The following is a 19085-nucleotide window of genomic DNA, read 5'->3' as shown; positions in this document are numbered from 1 at the left end:
GGCTTTATTGATCTGTGTTGTTTGAGAGATAGCATTATTAACAGAATAAAATGTCCATAATTCGAATATTCTTAGGCTTTCAGCAAGGTTTGATTTGATGCAGTACAAAATGCGGTATCATGTAATATCGTGTTTCGTTTCGTGACCAATGGCGTTTCTATGTATATTTGATAATTTGTCAATGGGTGTTACACGCGTTAGCCCTACCATTAGCACAGAAGTATCAAAGCGCTGTAGGCGCTGAAGGCCTATGGCTAGGTTTAGTGTGACGTAAAATGCATTTATGATGTTTAGTCCGAATTTCTCCCTTTGTAAGAATGTATACGGATTGATCCTAGCGGTTGAGTGCAACAGCTCAGAGGCTGTAAGACAAGACAGTAATTGTGTATATACTACAGTGTACATAGACGTTGGAGGACAACACGATACTGGTTGTGGGAATGATAACCTTTTGTCTAACTCTACAGATCTGGTAGAGATTCGTCTACATAGGCGTTGATGATATATACAACAACAACAACATGGCCGCAAAAAAACTGTAATTGTTGGCGTCAAATAAATCACTTTAAATAGCCTAAAATAGCTTTCTATTACAAAATTAACAGATCAGGAAAACACTCATACTCCCTTGGTAATGTTTATACAAAAGAAAATCCCCTTAAGCCCAAGTCTCACTTTTGCCGGTAGAGCCCCGGTCCATTCCGGTTTGTTAACGCCGGTCGACCGGCGAGGACCGGGATGTTTCGTTGAAAAATATTTTAACGCAGTCACACAATTACCCAAAGCCGCCCCGGTTGAAGCCGGTCAACAGCCTGGCAGAGTCCTGGTCAACCCGGACTGGCAACGGTTTATACCGGTGAAGCCCCGTCAGAGCCCCGATTGTCGCCGGAAGTGCCCCGGTAAAAACCGGCAGCGTACAGACATAGCCCCGATTGTCGCCGGTAGTGCCCCGGTTGAGCCCCGGTGAAAGCCGGCAGAGCCCCAGTATACCGTAACACTGCCGGCACTCACCATGTCTATACCGGCGTCAGACCCCGACAGGGTTACGGCAACGCCCTGTTTAACCCCGGTCGTCGCCGGAAATGCCCCGGCGGAGCCCCGGTGAATGCCAGTGGCGTTCCAGCAGAGCGCCTGTTTTCTTTTATACCGTAGCAATACCGGGACTCTAACGGCATTCACCGGAGCGTTGCCGTAGCTCTGCCGGGGTCTGTATGGGCCCCGATGGAGCTACGGTGCCGTCCCGTTTGTTCCATGTGCCGTCCCGGTTGTTCCCGGTGCCGCGCCGGTCGTTGCCGGTCCTTCCCGGTGACTCCCGTTTCATTGTAATACTTTCCCGGTGGAGCCCCGGTTTTCCCCGGTTCATCCCGGTCGTCCCCGATGGAGCCCCGGTTCAACCCGGTAGAGCCCCGGTTCATCCCGGTAGATCCCGGATCACGCAAAGGGGCTCCGCCGGCATCATAGTAAGACTGGGCCTTTACCCTGTTAAAGAACGGTGTACAGATTGTGTACGTTGTCTCACGTAGAACTTTTCGCGCTCGATTTGCGCGCTCGATCTGCGCAGAAAAATATCATATCCGGTAACTTCGTATATTTCCGAGAATGATCATGAATATTTGTTGTGTTTTTTTTTCATTTTCTTTTTTCTTGAATGTCTCGTGAACGCAAAATAAAATAACAATGTCTTAAAATATGTTTATAAATACCAAATGTAATGTCTTCAAAAATGTATCAGAAACAAATTCTTCTAACTGCCTTCGTAGACACTCGTATCTTTTCGGCATAGACCGTCAAGTGAGGACCTTATTCTCGCATGAATATGCAAACAATTATAAAAACTATGTCGTAGTCAATGCTTAGCAATTTTGATTCAACATTATTTTGTACACGTTTTATGACACTGTCATGTTATATAATAATGTTCTGTATTTACAAGGCGGGTGATTGAGATCTAGGAAGAACTTCTTTGATTGCGCATGATTTACCGCCAAGTGGTAAATCGGACTTTTGGGAATTCACTCATTCGTGTGTTTTTGGCAGCCAGCCAATTCCGACTGTCTCAGAAATTTGTATTATTGCTATAGCTTAGGGCTACGCCCCAGGCCTAAAATACTGTTCAGTAACATTTGCGTTTGGGGCTAATAAAATTTGAATTCCTTTGGGTCACTTAAGGTTACATTGTTTATGTTGGATGAATTTGCCTAAAAAAGATTTGACATAATTTTACAAAATAATGTCACACATTCGATAAAGTGTATGGACTAATAGCTGAAGTAGATTTGAAGTGTAACACACATTAATATTATACCTTGATTCAAAGTAGTTTTTTTTTCAATAAAACCGGCAAACGTAGTAAGCTTAAATCGTATTTCAACTAAATACACTGTTCAGACTTAAATTGTTTTATTTGATGGCGCTTACTAAAACATATATGTTCAACGAATCGAAGATAATCAAAGCAAAACGAGAAATTCAATAATTTAACAACAGCAATTATACCTTATTCATTTTAAGACTGCCAATCAAAGAGCCCTTTTAAATTGTGTATGTAATTATTTCATTCAAAAGAATGGCGAAGTGGTTAAGAAGTTTACTCTAGAAGACCCTGGTTTGAATACCAATGAAAACACATTATATTTTTCTTAAATACATACTTGCTTTAATAAAATCGATGTTCATACTTATGCAAGTTATTTGCAACTGTCGAACTAGAATGGGAGATGGTGGAGGGCAAATAGCTGTATGACTAATATGATCAATTCATACACAAACAATATACAAGTGATTGGCAATGAAACATATCTTGTTTAGCATGAATCGAATATTACAAGAAAAACATGTCATTAAAAACTTACTTCATTGCATCAACCATTCAGCAAGAATAAATTATATAGATAAAATCCTGGCAGTGTTTTCATTTGAACATACAAGTATTGATCTAAATCCCATACTAACATATAAAACGACGGGTTGGGAACCCTATTTTTCAATTTTATAAAGATATATATATATATATATATATATGGCAGTCACAAACTTATCAAACAGCTGACAAACAAGTTTTATCCTGTAAGCTTAATAACCCGCTATATATAGTGAATTCGTCACGCATGACCAGGATTTATAATTGAAAATTAGGAAGTCCCGACGATCCGAATAAACCGTTAACACTTGCACGGGGAAAAACTGACAACACTTAATTACTTCACCATTATGAGCAAAAGACAGCACTCATCAGCTGCAAGTGAAAGCAACACAGCCGATACTAGCCAAATTGATTTACCCGTTTTCGAAACTCCAAACTCAAACTCAAATAAACAAAACAAGCAAACCAAAAAAGAGGTAAAAAAATCGACGGAACAGGAAAAAACGAATAAAAAATGTATGACGGACTTTGTAACCAAAACCACGATAGAGAAAATCGAAACCTCAATTGAAACACGCCTGGATAAAATTTGCTCAAAATTGTCTAATGTGCTCACAAAAAAATGACACCTCCTTAATAAAAAATATAATCAAGGAAACACTGGAAGAAACAAAGGAAAAATTCCTTGGCAGTGTATTGAAAAAGCTTGAAATAATAGAAGGCAGCATTTTCGAGCATAAAAATGAGATAGATGCCTTAAAAAAACTCAAAAGATCAGAGGAGCGAAATAGGTGCCATGAAAGAAAAACAGCTGAGTTTAGCCATGTTTCAAGTCTAAATGATCTCGAGCAATACGGAACAGCATCCGGATTTCTGGCCTCTCAAATGATACGGACCAACAATCATCGATGGACATGGCCGAACAATCGGTGAACATGCTGAATCAAAAGCTTTGACTTAGATTGGGAATTACAGATGTCGACGTGGCCCATCGTCTAGGGAAATATGTACCTCGTAAAAGCCGGACAGTCATAATCTAGTTCGTCAGGCGGCAATCAAAAGTCGAGGTTATGAAACGTGCCAAGCTTTTAAAGGGTACCGGCATTTACTTAAATGAGGACCTAACAAAGACAAATTCGGAAGTCTTAGCATCACTGCGTCTGAAGGAACCTTTGATAGTAGAGAGAGCCTGGTCCCGCGACGGAAAACTGTTCGTAGGTTACCGAGGACACGATCGCATCGAGCTAGTGTCATCTGACAAATACAGGCTCTGGTCGGCAAAGCCATGGCCAAACAGAAACCAGGTGACATCCGAAAAAAACAAACGCCTGCAAAGTTTCAGATGGAGACAACTCGAGACCGGCCAGCAGAAAATAAACATCAAATGATTGACAATAATTCTAGTCCCGGATATGGCTTCTTTGTTTACCAATCATAATGTTGTATTGCAATTATTTCATAACCTGTTGTTTTGGTAATTTTTAAATCTTAAACGCACAAACACGCACGCATGCACACATTCACATACAAACACACACGCGCGCGCACGTGCGCACGTAAACGCACACACATTAAACTGATGGATACGCATATTTGTGCACAACCGGCAAGCTGTAACACACTCTTATCCACATTCTGAACAATAACCGAAAATCATACAAACACGTTCAGGTGTGTTTATTATACAATACAGCATAAAATATATATATAAGTAACATTCGATACCGAATATAAGTATATATATATATATATATATATATATATATATATATATATATATATATATATATATATATATATATATTGGTATTGTGTAACTTTTTACATAGTTACTAAATTTTTAGAGTTACTTCCCCTGGATAAAATGTTGCGATGACATATACTTTTTACCATATCGAAACACATAGATAAAATTGTAAAAAAACGTAAGCTTAACTGAAAGAAAGTATAGTTTTAAATAGATAAGGATATTTTATATGTATGTCTGTGTACTACCCCGGTATACGATTTGATAAATTTTACGACGTTGAGAATATACGATTTGATAATTTTACGACGTTGAGAATATTAATATTTAGCATTAAATGAACACAGTAAAATGTATATTTGGGTTAAATCTTAATATCCACAAGGTCGTTTTAAATGCTACTTAAAATTAATGATACAACTCTATGTTATCATGCCTTTGCTGTTTAATATGTCCGTTAACTGATGGGATTATTTACTTTGTCATTTTTTTCCCGAGAAATGTTCAAGGATAATAATTGGTATTGTGTCGTGTTGTCTTGTTTGTGGGCCCTTATAAACACCAAAACATATAATAAATGAAAGAGATACATTTGCTTAATACAATGTACTGTCCTTCTTCTTATCAATATTGTTTTGTAATCTATTCAGCTTGGTTGTTTTTACTAAAGTGTAATTTTGTAAAATACAATAAACTGTCCTTTTGCTAATCTATACCGTTTTGTTATCTATTTATCTTGGAATTTAATTCATTATCCTGTTTTACTGAACCTTTTTTGATTATCTTAATACTTATTTTAATAGAAAAAATCTGTGTTATAGAAATACATTAATTTAGATAAGCAATACTTAAGGTTATACACACTTTCAAACAGCATTTTAGCATTTAAACAAATTTCGTTTTCGTTTATGTTTAGATGTTAATAAAATGCAAATTATCACTACATGTATATATATTACGCATTGGTCCTTACCAACTTCCTGTTGAACTTTCTTTTTAGTAAGATAGTTCTGGGCTCATATTTATATTTGGAAGCGGTAATATGGGCCATTTGCAGATACCATATGCAAAGATATTATTGTTGTAGCTTTAAAATAATCCATTATAACCTGTACCTGTATTATAATTTCAGATCATTCTCTTCCAGTCATGGGGCCAGTCAACCATTGTACTGATTACACTCAGTATAATTGTATATACATATGTTTATTAACATTTGTTTCTTTTTTGTTTTCTATGTGTTTTTTATGTCTATATACTTTTCCAGTATCATAACTGTGCTTAATATTTATTACAATTTAAGGCATGGGATATGGATCTTTGCATTTTAAAACTTATTTTCAAAAAAAAGACTTGTGATCTTAATATTGTTTCTTTTAACTGTAGAGGTTTAAATATGAAATAAAAGAGGCTTTAGGTTTTTAATTATTTAAAAAAGTTTAATGCTAACATATATTGTCTGCAGGACACACATTATACCCCTGATATGTACAAAACCATTTTTTCTGAATGGGAATCGGAATGCTTTTTTAGCTATGGTTCTGCTAATTCTAGGGAAACAGGTATTTTTATATCTAATTGCACAGATTATAAACTACATAACTCTTTTGCTGATTCCAATGGTAATTTTTTGGCAATTGATGTATCTGTTAGTGAATACCGCTTTACGTTGCTATCTTTATATGGGCCAAATACTGACTCTCCATCTTTTTTTTACTGACTTCTTTGAAATTATTGAAATACTTGTAAATGAGTATTTTATTATATGTGGTGATGTATACCTTGTTATTGATCCTGAAGTAAATTTTTATAATTACAAAAATATTAATAACCCTAAGGCTCGCAATAAAGTCTTAGATTTAATAAATTGGTACAATCTTGTAGATCCCTTCCGACATTATAATCAGTCAAAAAAAAAGATTACCTAGCGTAGAACAAATCCAATACAACAAGCTAGGCTAGATCTTTTTTTAATCACATCTGATTTTTTGCAACACTTTGAATCCACTGACATTGAACCTAGTCTTCCATCTGACCACTCAATAATAACGCTAAACATAACCTTTAGCAATTTTTCTCATAAATCAGGTCTTTGGAAACACAATAATTCTCTACTGTCAGACATTGTTTATGTTGAAGAAATAAACAACAAAATTGATGAAATTAAAACTCAATACGCATTTCCCATTTACAATTATCAAAATATTAATGAAGTTCCTGACATCGAATTACAGTTTACTATAAGTGATCAACTTTTTCTAGAAACTCTGCTGATGGAACTAAGAGGGAAATCTATTTCATATGGGTCTTATATTAAAAAGGAAACAAAACCTATAGAAAGCAAAATATTAGCTTGAATTAAAGAATTTGAAGAAAACTTTTCAAGAGAGAATATCAAAGAACTAGACATTTTGAAATCTGAAATAAACAATATTCAGAGCACACGTTAAAAGGATGTATGATCAGATCCAAATTTCAGTGGACTTTACAAGGTGAAAAGCCATCTAAATATTTTTGCAGCCTAGAAAAAATAATGCAATAAAAAAACAATATATAAACTAAATAATGAAGATGCTGGTGAAATAACTGACCAAACATGTATACTAAATACAATAGCATCTTATTATCAGTCTCTATATAAGAAACAAAAATGAATGTAAAATTGAAGACTTTAATAACTATGTAAAGGGAATTAATTGTCCAAAATTAAATCAGACATAGTCCAGTTCAATTGAAGGTATCATAACTTTAGATATAGCTTCACAAGTTTAAAAAAAATATGTCAAATAATAAAAGCCCTGGAAGTTCTGGCTTCAATGCAGATTTTTATATATTGTTCTGGAAAAAATTGGTACCTTTGTTGTCAGAGCCTTATATGAAGCTTTTGAAAGTGGACATTTATCTTTAACACAAACTCAAGGTATAATAACATGTATTCCAAAGGGTAATAAATCTAGGCTTTTTATACAAAATTGGCGCCCTATAACTCTTTTAAATACTGTTTACAAAATTGCATCTGGAGTAATAGCTAATAGATTTAAATTATTTATGGAAAAGTTAATTCATAACGACCAGACTGGTTTCATTAAAGGGAGATACATAGGGGAAAATACAAGGTTAATTTATGACATTATGCACTATTCTGAAGTAAACGAGATCCCAGGTTTACTTCTCCTTATAGACTTTGAAAAGGCGTTCGATTCATTGTCGTGGTCGTTTGTACAAAATACACTTTCTTTCTTCAATTTCGGTCCTGACATAATGCGTTGGTGTCAGATTGTTTATAAAAATTCTAAGTCGGTTTTTTCCCAGTGTGGCTACTTGTCTAACTTTTTCTCTATTGAAAGGGGCTGCAGGCAAGGAGATACCCTTTCATGTTATATTTGTATCATCTGCGCTGAAGTTCTGTCACATATATTGAGAGAAAACAAAAATATAAAAGGTATAACAATACATGGAATTGAACATAAATTATCCCAGTTTGCTGATGATACTACTTTTTTATTAGATGGTACCGAACAATCATTAAATGAAACACTTACTGTTATACAAGATTTTTAAAATATTTCAGGTCTTAATGTTAATTTTTATAAAACTAATGTTGTATGGATTGCTAAGCAAAAATATAGTTCGTATACCATAAAAACAAAATGGAAATTAAATTGGATGCAAAACAGCTTTAAACTGCTGGAATAAATTTTCATGTTCCGTTCAAATAACTGTAAGAAATATTCTAAATATAGAAATAAATAAAATAAATATACTAGAGTACTAGACATTCCTAATTTTGGAAATAAATTGATCCATTTTAGAAGGATGGGAGAAGTCCACAAGGCATAAATGGGTTAAGATAATCTTTCAGCTATTCATACCACTTTATAATACAAGAATCACCATCAACACCCATAAATAAAACCGTAAATACGAGAACACTATTACAAATGAGTAAAGTAATCCTAATGGAATGTGAATTGATATTGGTGTTTTTTTTAAATAAGTTATTATTATCAACAACAACAAATTATGATCATATATCAATCACGTGTTACTTTGAATGTATTATACAACACAGCTAATTTACAAACTTAACCCTTCACCTAACAATTTAAAAATAAACAAATCAACAATTTAAATAACAAATCCATTTGTATGCCCCCCTTCGAAGAAGAGGGGGTATATTGTTTTGCACATGTCGGTCCGCCCGTCAGTCCACCACCCGCTGATGTAAAACATACACATGGAAAATATAAACAATTGATTCAAGAAATCCAAATTGGAATCAAAATCATATATTTTGAATTGATGTTTTTTTGTTCTTTTTTTATTAGTAATTAAACAAATGAGCATTTATAAAACAAACTTTTTTTAGTTACAATAAACTTAACAATACAGCTAACTTTCACACTTAACTCATATATTAACAATCTAAATAAACAATCCAATGTTGTTGTTTTTTTAATCTACACGAAACTAGCAATATTTAATAATGCTTGATTGCGTATTTAAGTATTCAGCGATCAACATAATGGTTGATTGTTTGATTGGTCATTGTTGTCTTGGGTACTTCTTAAATGAAACCAGGGTACTCTATAAGTATACTTAAATGTACCCCAGGTACTAAAAATATACTACAAAATACTTGGCCAATTAAGACTACTCGATTTTTATTCCCACCCTTAATCAAGTGTCAAAAAACGCGCTAAGCAATACGAAACAAAATTCTCTTTGAACAAAACCTTCCTCAACATACTGTTTTGAGTATGAGTTTCGACAATATAGAGACAATTAAAAAAAATATTGACATAGATATGAACAGATGATTGCTCATGACAATGAATTGCATTTGATGAATTATGAAAACATTTCATAACTTAAACATCTTAATTATGCACAATATCTGTTTTATTGCGTCTTACAGAATTACTGTTGTGATGTTATATGTTTTATCTATATATTCATTAAAGTTCAAAATGTATCAAGTGATCTTTTGAAATCATATCTTTTCGCAGCTCGTGCAATTCTTTGTCATGAGCAATTTTTTGCTCTAGCAGAACAATTTCCAGCAACAGACGTTTTTTTTCCAGACTGTACAGGTCTTCCTCCACAGCTTCCATTGCTCTCTTTGATATTGAAATGTAATTAATGCATTAAAAATCATTAGTAATTAAAGTATACTCCTATGTTTTTTTGGTTTAAAACATTAACCATTCAATTTAGCATACATAAAGCATAGTTTGTATTGCTAAAGAATCATAAAATTATGTTGGTGTGTATCTAGTGAGCTAGACTATTCTGAAAGAAAAATGCAAGCTGAGTCATGAATATAAGACCAAACAAGAGATGTGTTTGTCAGACACACAATGCTCCCTACTGCGCTGATTTGATTTGTGTTAACCTTTCACCAAGTGACATAGTTTTTGAGCTCATAAGACTCAGTTTTAATTATTGCCAAGATTTCATTGGGTCAAATGTTCTGACCAAGTTTCATAAAGATTGGATAATAAATGTGAATTCTATATTGTTTTTTTCGAACTTAGCCCAGATATCATTAGCTCAAATATTCTGACAACGTTTCATGAGCATTGGACGAAAAATGTGACTTCAAGTGTGTTAACAAGGTTTTACTATAGCCATATAAGGAAAACTGCTCGCCCCCTGGCGGCCATGTTTTTTAACAGACTAGAACCATTTTCGAACTCATCCAAGATATTATTAGGACACATGTTCTGACTAACTTTCATGCAGATTGGCCAATAAATGTGACTTATAGTGTGTAAAGAAGGTACATGTAAACGACGGACTACGCTGTACGGACAAAAGGCGATCACAATAGCTCACAATGAGCACGTTGTGCTCAGGCGAGCTAAAAACTAAACAAACGCACAATATATCATTATATTACTTATCAGGTACATTAAATTTAAGAAAATTAGATAAAAAATATCTAATTTACTTTTGTTCTTTTCCTTCATTTTAGAGCTCACATCAGCAGACAATGTTGCCGCCTTTGACCGGACAACAGAAGATGTCGATGTCGGGGGAGCTACATAACAATTTCGTTGTTGTGTTATTTCAAATTTTGAATGCTAAAATTAATGTGTATACTTTGTAAGTACTGGTACTATTGGTTCTTCTAACCGTACCCAGGAAACTTGATTATGTTCTCGTTATACTCATGTATTTCTGTGTCAAATACTGGTTCTACCCAGGAACATGACTTTATTATGTTGTAAATATGTTGTTAAATTAGTATGTATACTTTGTAAGTACTGGTACTGTTGCTTTTACTAACCCTACCCAGGAAAATTACTTAATTTATTGTTATATTCAATTAATATACATTCATAATAAGTACTGGTTCTACCCAGGTTTTTTTGTCTGGAACCATTAAAATTATTACATACATCAGTGTAATAATATTACAGACACCCATTTGTTGTTATCAATTTTGCCTTCAGCTAAGCGAAAAAAACTTTCAAACTTTAAAGTTTTTATTTCATTCATTGAATACTGGATACAGTCCTTACAGCTTGATTCGAAATGGAACTTTTCATCTTGACTGAAATGAAAAATTATATAATTGGTGATTATTTTTTTTGCTACTTCTGCATGGTAAATTTGGGATAAAATTTGAACAAATTTGGTAGAGGACTATTAGATGTCACTACATACCAAATTGGATAGCCCTAGGCCGGATGGTTATGGACAAAAAGATTTTCTAAGTTTTCACCAAAAGGCCTTCTTTAAGCATATGTTAAATTTTTTTACCCTCGGGGCATGGTCAAACTTGACCCCAGGGTCATAATTTGAACAAACTTGGTAGAGTACTATAAGATGCCACTACATACCAAATTCCGTAGCCCTAGGCCCAATGGTTAGGGACGAGAGATTTTGAAAGTTTTCACAAAATAGGCCTTATATAAGCAAATTTTCAATTTTGTGACCCCCGGTGCAGGGTCAAATTTGACCACTGGGTCATAATTTTAATAAATTTTGAAGAGGTTCACCCCAGGAACATTCCTGAGAAATTTCATCAGCATTGGACCAGTAGTTTAGGAGGAGACGTTTAAAGGAAAAGTTAACGCACGCACGGAAGCACGCAAGACCGACACAGGACCATGACATAAGGCCGCTGTAAGTAGAAATACATAATTATATTATTGTTTATAGCAATTGCAATCTTAATGTGTGTATGTATTTATCCCATCATTATTCAATCATCAACCAGAAGTCACTTTATTTCTATAACTTCATATAATGTTTTACAGATGTTTTCAGCAATTTGTTTGGGTTTAATTTTGAATGAAAACGGCCACCGGAAAAACTTTGCGAAACCGAAATTTCGCAAACTTAAGTACCCTTTTTCTTGAAGGTTTGCTTATTTGTGATAAAGTATAAGATAAAAGTCTAACTTTTGATTAATAATTGGTTATTTTTGCTTGTTAAATGCGTTTTCTTCACTATGAACTTTATTTGCAAAGTTGGGGTTCCCATGGGATTTTTGTAATATCCCATGGGATTTTTCATTATCCCATGGGAATTTTGGTTTATCCCATGGGATTTTTCTCCAGCTTTTTTTATGGGAGAAAAAATCCCATGGGATTTTCAAAAACATAAAACACGTTCGTTTGTGCTTAGTTATCGATTTTAAGCATTGTTAAAGCATTTGTGCTTATTTTCGTTCAATTTACTTTGATAGAAAAAAAATCCCATTTTTTTATGGGAAAAAAAAATCCCATGGGATTTTTTTCAGATTTTTAGAGATTTATTCATGTAACCTTCAGAAACACTACCTTTTAACAAATGATGAGCATTTCTCGCGATTTCAACGCGTTATATCGTGTTTTAAAATAATAAAAAAATCCCATGGGATTTTTTTCCCATGGGATTTTTTTGTCCCATGGGATTTTTTTTCCCATGGGATTTTTTTTTCCAATGGGATTTTTTTTAAGGTATAAGTTTCTAAAAGCTATATAATAATAATAATTATAATAATAATAATAATAATAAAAATAATAATAATAATAATAATAATAATAATAATAATAATAATAATATTATTATTATTATTAATAATAATAATAATCGTGCTCAATATGATGAATTTGTACTTTTAAGCGACTAACATTTTTATTCGAGCCGATCGTCGAGTCCGAATGGTGAGTATAAGAGCAATTTACCAGTACAAATAAATCTCACTTGTGAAGAGAACGCTACCGTACTATAAAATAATCTTGATAATAAGTCATATCATTTCTCGACAGAAAATGAAAACAGTATCCATATTGATGTCAGCAATGTCCCCTGCTATGATAAATATTGACAAAATAAAAAACCTTGACAATAATTCCGTGTCGAATACGCATTAGATTATAGCAATCAAATTCATGTAAGCATTGATAAGATAATTTGCGAAAATGGGTCTTATGTCAAATACGGCAAGCGTAGCTCCATTCCATAATGTCCGGTATTAAGTCACGTCAAGTTTCGTGGTCGAATTATAGCATAATAATCATTTTCACATTACGCGAATCATATGAGTTTCCCTACATATATTGTGTTAAAATTTATGTTACACTAATGTGCGATGATGAAATGGGGATTTCGGTAATTCTACATTCGCCCGCCTAGTACCGAAATCCCCATATTTACGCCTTAAAGGGTCAATAGGTCATCGGTATGAATGGTTTTTGACTTCACATGAATGTTAAGGTGCAAAAAAATGATATTAATTTTAATTATTAAGCACTCTTGACAGCATTAAGTTGCCTCTCAGTGGGGATTTTGGTAATTCTACACTAGAACTTAAATCCTACCGAAATCCTGCTGTACAAACCTTCAAGTGTCAACAAAATTATTATAGTGTTTTTTTTTTCATTAGCAACCAGTGACATGTATTATCTCCCATTCGGTTACTTCTTTTGGAAAATAATTAGCGGGGATTTCGGTACTGCTACATTCGTACGCCCAGAGCCGAAATCACCCATGTTTACGCCAATCCCCCATATTACGCCTTAAAGGGTCTATATGTCATTATGTTTGGGTTTTGGCTTTGCATTAATGTTGATTTGTACACAATCATATTAGTGTTAATCATTTAAACACTCTTATCAGAATATTTTTTCCATTATTAAATAGTTTATTAATGTGAAAAATGTGTAAACGAATGTAAAAAAGGTAAAATGTACATTTAAAACATTGGTTACACAAAAGTATATGTAAATATAACATGACATAGTAATAATAAGTCTTCAGAAAGTATTTTCCAAACAAATCTGATGAAACAAATGATATCGTACTACCTTATTTACAATATGCTATACACTTTTGCAATTTAGTTATCAATGTTTAATCAAAGCATAAATCAGGATAATATGTTGCCTCTTAGCGGGGATTTCGGTAATTCTTAACAAGCACATAAACCCGCGCCGGTACCGAAATCCCCGCTGTACAAACCTTCAAGTGTAAAAAAATACTGATTTAGGTTTAAATAAAGGGAACAATAGTATTTTTGGCCACCAAAAAGCACTTCCGCGTCAACAAAACGATTGAAATTATGTCAGAAACCCAGCTTTTCATTGTATATATTGCAATACACCATCGGCCGCCGAGAGCGGAATACTGTGCTTGGCCGCTAAACAATGTGGATTGCATCAAATTAAATGTCAATTTTCGATTTTATTACAAAAATAAACACTGCCTTTTTATAAATATGTCAAGCACGTACACTTAACAAAAAAATCGATATATCTTTATGTAATGTAGAAAAGTAAAGCGCTTTATATATAACAATGTTTTATAATGTCTCTCTGGTTGAGAAAAAAAAACTAAACAAAACCATGTAGAACATATATGTTTTCATAATTAAAAAAAAATATTTAATGATGCACGTGATGTTTTATAATTGATATAAGTTCACGTGTCATTGAACGAGTTAAGGTTCATGTAGAGGCTTCATTTTGAAAAATATGGGACCCCAAGCATTGAACTCAAATTTGACTAAAGGAAGAGTGCCACATTGAAAATGTATACATATATGCTTTAAAGGATGTTTTTCCTTCAAACTGCTACCAATTTTGTACATCAACGTATCATACCATCCACAAAATCAATCAAAATACAAAGCGATTTTAACACTAAAATATACATTATTTTCAAAAATCTGAATCATGTTTATTTCACGTATTTCGGCGGAAAATTATATAACTAGTGAATAATATCGACATTGACGAGGGCAAGTTACGCTTAAATAGTAAAAAAAGTTTACATATCTAGAAATATCAAAACTCGAACACATGTCATTTCATCACCATGGGGGCAGCCATTTGTAAATTCATAACATAGAAAGAAACATGCTAAAAACTAACTCATCGCCTAATTGACATTCCAAACGGTTGACGATGACAAATGCATTGGATTGTAATCTTTCCGTTGATGTTTGCAAACTGCACGATCAGACCTCATAAACACTCAAAAGAATAACTATGTAAGAAGCATTTCACCAATGTTTACAATTGTTGTCGAATCACTATACTTATATTATTGCGCATAAAATAGTACGCTTACAGACTGACAGAAAGATCGATACGTAACTCCGTTAAATTCATCACGGTATACTATTCTATTGATAATATATAATAACACATCGCTTTAACAATCTAAAAGGAGAAATAATTGTTTTAAACAAAGTTTTTAATAACGAAAGTGAAAACAACGGAAGTTAGGTGGATATTCTGTGAGATGCACTTCGGCTCCAGAAAAAACAATACAAATAAACTAAAAAAGACGTGTGGGGACAATTTTCAGCTGGAAAATATTTGAAATAGGGTAAGTGATGATATCTCTACGTGGTCATTTTTGTTATTGAGTGCGATCTCTTGCTGATTAATGTAAATAGTTGTTTTACTAGTTGCGAACCAACTGTCAAAATATGTTTGTGTTTTCTCAGGTATGTGTATACACATACCCGGTTTTCTCACTACTGCACGTGGTTTCGACCGATTTGTTTTGCACGTTTTTCTACGGAGCACAGCGAGGGCCACGCTTTCAAAATGGGTAGAAGTAATCGAAATATAAAATCAATCGGTTTGCCAATTTCTTTATAATTCTTTACAATTTTATATGTCGTCTGCAATCTATTTTAGATGGTTTAAATTTGCAATTTGGTTGAGAGGTAAATAACACAATTGTTAAGCCTTTGAAAAAGAATTGTGACTTACTATCCACCATACCTGGATTTTTAAAAAGTAGTTACGTTTTAGTTATTTTTAGAACTTTGTTTAGGAAATTTATCCAAAATAGGCAGTTGAATAAAAACTCATTTGTTGTTTTATGACAATAATTTTCTGTGAAATGTTGCTAACTTGACCTTGTATATGCATATAGCTTTGTATTTATTCAACTTAAGGTAGTGCATATCCTTCCTAACTTTAGATTGAGATTTTGTAAATTAGTGTAAAAATGTATTGGTTTTAAACCAAAATATGAATAAAGCACACAAATATTGAATGTCAAAATTGTGTTTATGTTATTCTATCCGTCTTTAGCTTTAAAATGATATATAGTTTGACCATATTGTACCACATTGAATGAAGAAAAACCAAAGCGAATTTTTAATTAATTTTATCCCCCCCATGAACCTTAAGGGAGAGATGCGAATTAAATTACACATAATTAAAAAATGATACTATACTGTCAGCTTGATTTATAAATTGTGTTCCATCGCGCCAATATATTCATTGTTCCATGAAATTGTGTATAAAAGCAAAACGATTGAAATTATGTCAGAAATCCTGCTTTTCACATGAAATGATCTTTAACACTTTATTTATTCCAATCAGGTAATTAATAATAATAGGGAAGTCTATACTGTGTATTAGAAACTTGTTGTGGTGATCCCTATCTTATCCGCTCAATGCACATCCACCTGGCTACTGTACAGAAAAAATTAGATTTACTTCCAAAATAACTGATTTCATTAATTGCTAACTTGTTGTCTACATTTTAAATTAACAACGATAATGGATCAACATCACCGTTGCACAATTATTAAGTTCACAGTAATCTGTACTTTAAATAAATAGCCTAATTAAAGACGGTGCTAATAAAGAACAAAGCGTGAATGTGGATATTAAGAAATTAGATCCTTTTTTGCATGACACTGGCAGTATATCATTTTATCTTATGTAAATAAGCCACATTTAAGACATGGATACAATTAAAATAAGACACATTTGCATCTTTCATTTCTTGAAAAAAAAATAAGCACGCAGTCACATATAAATAAGATACATTGAAGACACAGAAAAAAATAAATAAGACACATTTGCATCTTTCACTAAATTTTCTAAAAAAAACATGTGAAACTGAAGAAAAACATTTATTACTGACACATTATTCTAAAAGTCGACTGACAACTTAAGTTCAAAGAGGGATTTACAATTAAATAAGATCCATTTTCGCATGATGCTGGTTGTAGAGCAAGCAATACATTTCTTACTGACACATTATTCTAAAAGTCGACAGGCAACATAAATTCAAAGAGGGAACCACAATTAAATAAGATCAATTTTCGCATGATACTGGTTGTATAGCAAGTAGTCACATATTAATTACAGCTTGCATTAGTTGCAATAATTTTGTTAAGTGCGCGTGCTTCTGAACGTTGCGTTAAGCGAGAGTGTTGTCATTTTGTTAGTTTTATATTTTGGTATTATGTATGATTATTGCTTGTTTTGAATTTGAAATAAACGCTTTCTGGCAAATAAGCATCGTCTTAATTTTAATACAAATAATGAACATTTGACATACAAAATGTCCAATAACATACCGGCAATAACATTATATTTATGTTAATTTCTGTGCATGTTTATACCGAAATTATAGCCGACATCGGCAGTTAGGGAAATTTAGTGACACACTTTAACACATCAAACATGCATGATAGTTCTTTTTTCATATGATATTCCCCTGGTTGCTTACCGGTGTATTGGTGCAGTTGATAACCCCGCCGGGACTACAGTAGGGTGCTAATACACACGTGTATCGTGTTCAATACAATCGTCTTAATTTTAATACAAATAATGAACATTTGACAAACAAAATGTCCAATAACATATCGGCATTAACATTATATATATGTTAATTTCTTTGCATGTTTATACCGAAATTATAGCCGACATCGGCAGTTAGGGAAATTTTGTGACACACTTTAACAAATCAAACATGCATGATAGTTCTTTTTTCATATGATATTCCCCTGGTTGCTTACCGGTGTATTGGTGCAGTTGATAACCCCGCCGGGACTACAGTAGGGTGCTAATACACACGTGTATCGTGTTCAATACCCGATCCATGCTACAACGTGTAAGAACGGGAATTTCGGTAATTCTACCTTTTTAAGCTTGCGCACCTCTAATGGGCACATATCCAAATATAATTTAATTAATTATTTTCCTAATCAGCAACATTTCACTAAACTACATGCAAATTTGTAGGTAGCTTTCCATGCTTAAAAAAAAATAAACCGATTTTTTCAAAACCACCCTCACGCTCGGCTTTTGTCCAGTTTATTTTCACCCCTTGGGTATATAAAAGTTCCATAATTCATTCAAATTTCCAAATATGGGCATGCAGTTGGTGTGTACAGATGCAGTAAAGGTGTTTAAAGTTTAAACAAGATGAAATAAGTATTCTTTTACAGACGTTTATTTTTTACAAATTTTAATCTATGGAATAGCGCCATAAAATGTAAGTGATTTCAGCCAAGTAAAAATTGGGTCGGTTAAAAACAAAGTGTCATAAAATTCAAAATAGTATCATTTAAGTTATATTTTAAATTAAGTTTTTATAGAAACACTATATACAGCAAAAATACCAAAAAATAGACAGATTTACCGTTTACTTTTTGAAATAAAAATAAAAATGCAACATGCATCATTCGTATTTTCAGCAGTAAATTAATCAATTTAGCCATAACGTTGTTTTAATTTTAAAATTGAAGGATGTGCATACAATTTTCAACATATTTAACAATAAACATAGCTTATGTGCTATATTTAATCAAATTACGTTAGAAAAGAAATAAAACGCGTCGCAAAAAGTATGCGATGTCGGCAGGAATCGAACCTGCGCGGGAAAATCCCAAAAGATTTCAATTTCATCGCCTTACCCACTCGGCCACGACAACTTTACATCTGTGAAACCTTAAATTAGATATATATAAGTAAACAGGTAAAAAGGCTCGCTCGATCTTTGAAGAAATCGCGAAATCGTATTTTTCAGATGATAATTGGATCAAAGTCAATATTTATAGTGAAAATAATGTAATCTAAATGAATCAGTTAAACATATATCAAAATTCGAAGTTTGAAAAAAATAAAATGCATCTCTCGGAAATAAGCGATCATTGAAGATCGGCAATGGCTTATGTATGAAGTGAAAGGACAGTTGAAAGTTTCCATTTTGCACGTTAAT

Source organism: Dreissena polymorpha, chromosome 6, assembly GCF_020536995.1.
Source record: "Dreissena polymorpha isolate Duluth1 chromosome 6, UMN_Dpol_1.0, whole genome shotgun sequence".
In the NCBI taxonomy this organism is placed as follows: Eukaryota; Metazoa; Mollusca; class Bivalvia; order Myida; family Dreissenidae; genus Dreissena; species Dreissena polymorpha.
Note: the sequence above shows the minus strand (reverse complement) of the source record.